Source organism: Triticum dicoccoides, chromosome 5B, assembly GCF_002162155.2.
Source record: "Triticum dicoccoides isolate Atlit2015 ecotype Zavitan chromosome 5B, WEW_v2.0, whole genome shotgun sequence".
Taxonomy (NCBI): domain Eukaryota; kingdom Viridiplantae; phylum Streptophyta; class Magnoliopsida; order Poales; family Poaceae; genus Triticum; species Triticum dicoccoides.
In genome coordinates, this window is record NC_041389.1 from 680,444,005 (window position 1) to 680,451,362 (window position 7,358).

Here is a 7,358-nt window from a genome sequence, read left to right on the forward strand (position 1 = left end):
GTTAGGGCGTTCTTGTATCATGAGGGAAGGGTGTCAAAGGAGCTGTCAAGTGATCTCAGTAGTGTTTTGACGATTTCATGCTTGGTAATCTCAGTGGCGCCAAGAGCCTGAAGCTCATTTGTGATGTCGGTGAGGCGATCAAACGTGAGCTGGACATTTTCATTGTCGTTTCTCTTGAAGCGGTTGAAGATATTGCGAAGAACACTGATCCTCTGGTCTCTCTGTGTAGAGACGCCTTCGTTGACCTTGGATAGCCAGTCCCAGACTAGCTTTGACGTTTCCAGAGCACTCACACGGCCATACTGTCCTTTGGTCAGATGACCACAGATGATGTTCTTTGCAATGGAGTCCAGTTGAATGAACTTCTTGACATCAGTAGGGGTGACACCTTCACCAGTTTTGGGAACGCCGTTCTTGACGACATACCAGAGGTCGACATCAATGGCTTCAAGATGCATGCGCATCTTATTCTTCCAATAGGGATATTCAGTTCCATCGAACACAGGACAAGCAGCGGAGACTTTGATTATCCCTGCAGTCGACATAGCTAAACTCCAGGTGGTTAAACCGAATCACACAGAACAAGGGAGTACCTTACTCTGATACCAATTGAAATTGCTAGTTATCGACTAGAGGGGGGTGAATAGGCGATTTTTATCCAAGTCTTCAAAACGTGGAATTTTCGAAGACAAACAATAAAAATGACCTAATTGATATGCAGCGGAAGATAAACTACAACAAGCAAGCCATAGTCAAGTATGCAATAATTGTGAACGTACAAAGACTAATAGCAGCAAGGTAGTAAGGATCAGGATGGAAGATAGTATGAAGCCAATCAACGATAGTATTCAAGCAATGAAGTCAAACAGATAAGACAAATAGGCAATGACTTCATGAAGACAAACTCAAAGTAAAGGAGGGAAGGGATAGAACCAGTCACTTGTTGAAGACACAGGATTTGTTGGACCAGTTCCAGTTGCTGTGACAACTGTACGTCTAGTTAGGGAGGCTGAGATTCAACTCAGAAGACCGCGTCTTCACCTTATTCCCCTTGAGCTAAGGACACACAGTCCTCACCCAATCACTCTGGTAAGTCTTCAAGGTAGACTTCCGAACCTTCACAGACTTCGTTCACCGGCAATCCACAATGACTCTTGGATGCTCAGAACGCGACGCCTAACTGGCTGGAGGATACACAATCCTCAAGTGTAATAAGTCTTCAGGTCACACAGACAGAAAGTCTTCAGTGATGCCTAACACTCTTTGGCTCTGGGTGTTTGGGCTTTGTCCTCGCAAGGATTTCTCTCTCAAAGGCTTCGAGGTGGGTTGCTCTCAAAACGACAAAAGCCGTAAACTAACTCTGAGCAGCCACCAATTTATGGTGTAGGGGGTGGGCTATTTATAGCCACAAGGCAACCCGACCTGATATGTCTGAAATGACCCTGGGTCACTAAGGAACTGACACGTGTTCCAACGGTCAGATTTCAAACACACACGGCAACTTTACTTGGGCTACAAGCAAAGCTGACTCATCCAGCTCTGGATAAGATTTGCTCTCATTGTCTTCGCTCGAAGACATAGGATTTGGGTTGAGCATCACTTCAGTCACTCTGACTTTGTTCACTTGGACCCCACTTAACATTACGATGGTTCCTATGACTCAACAAAGAAGAAAAGGAAACAACAAAACAACACAGTCTTTGCACTCCATGGTCTTCACTCAATGTCTTCTCATGTCATAGTCTTCAATGTGAATATCTTCACACACCACCATTGTCTTCTATGTCTTCATACATTTTTAGGGGTCATCTCCGGTAGGTAAACCGAGTCAATGAGGGACACTACCTGCGTTATCCTGCAATTCTCACAAACGCATTAGTCCCTCAACCAACTTTGTCGTCAATACTTCAAAACCAACTAGGGGTGGCACTAGATGCACTTATAGGAAGAGGAGAGATCTTCACGCGCACCCTAGAGTTTGAACCTCAAGGGTCTGCCGGAACCCAACATCCGACATTTGGCGCGCCAGGTAGGGGTGTGCCAGAATCTTTTCTTCCGCCGTCTTGCGTTCCATCGTTCATCGCGTCCATGGCTGACGCTCGCCGAGCCCGTGCTGAGCGTCGGGATGCTCTCGCCGCCTATATGACCCAGACGGATCCTGTCGGTGGGCCTCCCCGTTGTTCCCCGTCGCCTGCCGCCCATGCCGCCATTGGCCCGGCGGGGAACGAGCAGCAGGCGTCGTTGCTGCATCCCTCGGTGCGGCGAGAAGGCCGCACCGCCACCCCGTCGCTCACTCCAGCAGGCTCGTCGTCGCACGCTCGTCGCGCTCCTGCGGACGTGCACGCCACGTTGCTCCTGGCGCATGAGCTCCTGCACTACTGCCCCGTCGACGACCTCTATGAAGAGTGGCTTGCCCGCATCACCAAGCTCGTTAGTGCCGCAGGGGGCTCCCCTGCGCTGTCCCTTTCGCTGCATCGCCCTCCGTCCTACGCGGGCAATGCAGCTCCAGAGGCGCCTCCGCCGCCTCCTCCCCAATAAGGTGTCCTGGCTCCAAGGCGCGCGGCCCTTGGGCGAGACCCACCGCACCCAGTGCCTGCGCAGAAAGAAAGGAGCTGCCAAGAAGTTCCTCGCCCTGCACCAGCACGCCATGATCGCATTCCTCCTCCAGCACGCCAAGACCCTGTGCTGCACCTGGCGGCAGCGCGCGGTGACCCCCAGGACCAAGCCCTCCGTCAGCAAAGGCCCCCGGTGGCCACCGCAGGCTACCGCGCCTTCACCGCTGAGATGCGCAGCGTGGCCTGGCCGGGCAAGTTCAAGCCGGATCTGCCTCGTTGCTACGACGGCACCGCCGAACCTGCGGAGTTCCTTTAGCCCTACGAGTTGGGCATCGAAGCGGCCAACGGAGACGAAAAAGTCATGGTGAACTGGTTTCCCATGGCGCTCAAGGATGGTGCCTGCACCTGGCTCCTGAACCTGCCTCCTAGCACGATCTCCTCTTGGGACGAGATGCGCACCCGCTTCATTGCCAACTTCCAAGGCACTCGTGACTGGCCCCCGGCCATGAGTGACTTGCACCAAATCAAGCAATAACCAGGAGAGACACTATAGAAGTACATCCAGCGCTTCAACAATGCACGACTCAAGATCCCCATGGTGACTAAGGAAGCCTTCATCTCATCCTTCTCTGATGGTGTCTGTGACATCAAGATGAAGGAGGAACTGATGATCCATGAGGATCCGTGCACATCTCTGGAGCTGTTCAACTTGGCGACCAAGTGCGCCAGGGATGAGGAGGGACTGTAAGTGCATCTAGTGCCCCTTAGTGATTTTGGTGTATTGAAGACTTATAGGTTAAGAGACTAATGCTTTTGTGAGTGTACATAGGTCTATAAGTCTATGAGGAGTTTGATATTTACAGAGAAAGTTGACCCCTTAAAATGAAGTTCTTCGACTGAAGACTTTGGATTTTTGAAGACTTTATGAAGACTTTGAAAGTGAAGAAATTGGTGTGACCGTGAAGACATGGTAATCATTCAAGGAACATGAAGTGTGAAGACTCTTGTTTTTACTGTTTCATTTTCTCTTTCTTTAGTCATAGGAAACGTCATACTGTTAAAGGGGGTCGAGGAAATACTAAGGAAAATTTTCCATGTGATGCTCAACTCAAAATCCTACACCTACCAATCCTTTCGAGTGAAGCCATTGGAAATATCGCACAGTTCAGTCATATTCTTCAGTGACAGAGATGAAGTTCTTCTGGTCTCTGAGGAATTTGTTCTGACTGAGGAGTTAGGAATTCGCCAGTGCGGATTGCCTACAAAGTTAGGAAGATGATAGCCCTGAGGTATTTGAGAGTCAAATATTCCGACCGTTGCTATGCTACGCGCCAGCTGTCCCAAAATATCTACCCACCTTACTCTAGAGTACTTATTCCGCTGCAAGTAGTTCTTTGCTAAGGAATTTCCTCACCGGCAAATTCCTCAGTGAAGAAGTCATAAAAATCGCCTATTCACCCCCCTCTAGTCGATATAACTCACTTTCAATTGGTATCAGAGCAAGGTACTCCCTTGTTCTGTGTGATTTTGGTTTAACCACCTGGAGTTCTAGTTATGTCGACCGCAGGTATGATCAAGGTCTCTGCTGGGTGTCCTACCTTCGATGGCACGGACTACCCCTACTGGAAGAATAAGATGCGAATGCATCTTGAGGCAATTGATAACGATCTCTGGTATGTTGTGGAAAATGGTGTTCCCTCAGTCACACCTTCCCTGAATGCTGCTGATGTGAAGAGATTCAAGCAACTCGATTCTCAAGCGAAGAATATCTTATGTGGCCATCTGAGTAAAGGGCAATATGGTAGAGTGAGTGCTTTGGAAACTGCTAAGCTTATCTGGGATAGGCTCTCCAAAGTAAATGAAGGAGTCTCAACTCAACGTGACTCTCGTGTCAATGTTCTTCGCAATCCTTTCAACCGCTTTAAAAGACTCGACAATGAAAATGTTCAGCAAACCTTCGATCGCCTCACTGATATCACAAATGAGCTTCAAGCGCTTGGCGCCACTGACATCACCGACCATGAGTTGGTGAAGAAATTGCTGAGATCGGTCGATTCCTCATTTGACACTCTGGCACTGATGATTCAAGAGTGTGCTGATTACAAGTCACTTGATCCCGCTGATATCCTTGAGAGGCTAAACACTCATGAGTTCTAGCTTGCTGAGAAGATAGATCTCTTTGGTTTGAGCTATGGCAAACCACGTGCTTTGCACGCCAAGGCAGTCTCCGAGTCTGAAGAAGAGGACTCTACTAGCAGCCTTGGTGATCCTGAAGAACTGAGCCAGGAACTAGCGCTGCTCGTGAAGAAATTTCAGAAGTTCTCAAGACGTGGTCGCTTTAGAAAATCCTCAAGGAGCAACGATTCCTCATCTAGTGACTACAAGAAAAGGCTGTGCCACAAATGCAAGAAACCTGGTCACTGTCGGTGTCAAAACTGGCGGATCTCGGGTAGGGGGTCCCGAACTGTGCGTCTAAGGCTAATGGTGACAGGAGACTGGGGACACGATGTTTTACCCAGGTTCGGGCCCTCTCGATGGAGGTAATACTCTACTTCCTGCTTGATTGATCTTGATGATATGAGTATTACAAGAGTTGATCTAGCACGAGATCAGAGAGGCTAAACCCTAGAAGATGGCCTATGGTATGATTGTTGATGATGATCGTGAGTCCTACGGACTAAACCTTCTGGTTTATATAGACACCGGAGGGGGCTAGGGTTACACAGAGTCGGTTTACAGATAAGGGGATCTACATCCGAATCGCTAAGCTTGCCTTCCACGCCAAGGAGAGTCCCATCCGGACACGGGATGAAGTCTTCTGTCTTGTATCTTCATAGCCCACCAGTCCAGCCAAAGTATATAATCCGGCTGTCCGGAAACCACCTCATCCAGGACTCCCTCAATAGCCTCTGAACCAGGCTTCAATGACGATGAGTCCGGCGCATAGATTGTCTTCGGCATTGCGAGGCGGGTTCCATCTCCGAATACTCCAAGATAAATTCTGAACACAAGGACCGTGTCCGGCTCTGCAAGAAACATTCCATACACCCCCGTAGAGAGAATAACAATAATCCACGAATTCAATCTGCTGACAATTCTTCAAAAAGTGACATCACGCCACGGTCCGGTTTTTATTCGAACCGTTTTCAACCTGCTTCCGCACACATCGCGAAGCGGTTTCTTTGACACGTCTTGTCAAAGCAGAGATCGTGTCCCCTTATCACGGGATCTCCATCAATGCGGGTATGGGTAACCCAACCAGCGCCATTAATCGAGGCGCCTGGAAAAATAAGAGATTTCGAGAGGCAAGTGGGGAGGCGCACATTCACATCGCCTTTATAAAGGAGCAGGAATCTCCCATTTTCACCCATGCCTTCCTCTTCCTTTGTTGATCCGTTCTCGCACCCTCGAGCTCCAGCGCCCAAGTTCACACCTTCTCCACAAGACCGTAGCATGTCTGGAGCGGGAGGCAAGTGGATGGCCTCCTCTGTCACAGAGGAGAACATTACCAAGCTTCGGGAGGCCGGATACCTGGCCGCTAACATCGCGCACAGGCTTCCAACAGAGGGACAAATTACCCCTATGCCGAAGCCTCGGGAGAGAGTGGTATTTCTCCCTCACTTCATCCGTGGACTAGGGTTTCCACTCCACCCTTTCGTCTGCGGGCTTATGTACTACTCCGGGCTAGATTTTCACGATCTGGCCCCGAATTTTGTCCTCAACATCTCGGCGTTCATCATCGTGTGCGAGGCCTTCCTCCGCATCAAGCCTCACTTCGGCCTGTGGCTGAAAATCTTCTGTGTGAAGCCAAAGATCATGAGCGGCCAGCAGGCGGAGTGCGGAGGTGCCATGGTGGGCAAAATGCCCAATGTTAAATGGCTCGAGGGCTCCTTCATGGAGTCCATAAAGGGGTGGAAATCAGGGTGGTTCTACATCACCGAGCCGCGCGACGCCAACTGGGTGGCGGCCCTCAAATTCAGATCCGGAATCCCCACGCGGCTCACCTCCTAGGAGAAGAAGGTCCTGGACTGGGGTGAACCCACGGAGCTGACAAGACTTGAGACCTGCCTCAGAAATATGAGAGACAAGAAGATCAAGCTTGTCAACATGGTCGAGGTCATGCTCATTCGCCGGATTCTCCCGTGTCAAAGACGGGCATTTCATATGTGGGAGTTCAACACGGCCGAACACCAGATGCTGCTAGAGCTCTTCGGCACAGCACACAAAGAAATTTGGAAAGTTCTGTTCAAGACTGGCAAAGTCACTCCTCCACTTTCCGAGGACCGGGGGCTCAACGCAGCGTGCCTCACCAGTCCCGTAAGTCCCTTGACTATTTACGAGACATTCCCTTAGTACTTTCGGGGGAGGATTCTTAGGTCACTTTGTTGACGAACATGAGTGGATGGAGACGGCGGAGCGGATTAACTTTCCGGCTCCATTGCCAGAGGACCCAGTAAGCGCACTCCTGGCGGAGATGCTGGTTCTGGCGCCTTACAAGGTGCCGGAGAGCGAAAAGAAGGTCACGGGGACCCGAAAGGGTCTTTGGCACGAGGCCGCACTCGACGCCTCACCAGAAGAGGACGAGGCGCACTGTAACACCCACGATGCGGCTATATCTCCCACGTGTCGAAGCACGACTTAGAGGCATAACCGCATAGTGGTTTTGTCGCAAGAAGGGTCATCTTCACAGAATCCCATGTAATGAACAAGAATGGGATAAAGAGAGTTAGCTTACAATCACCACTTCACACAATACATAATTAAGATCATACATCATTCAAACTACACTCATAGACCGGCTAT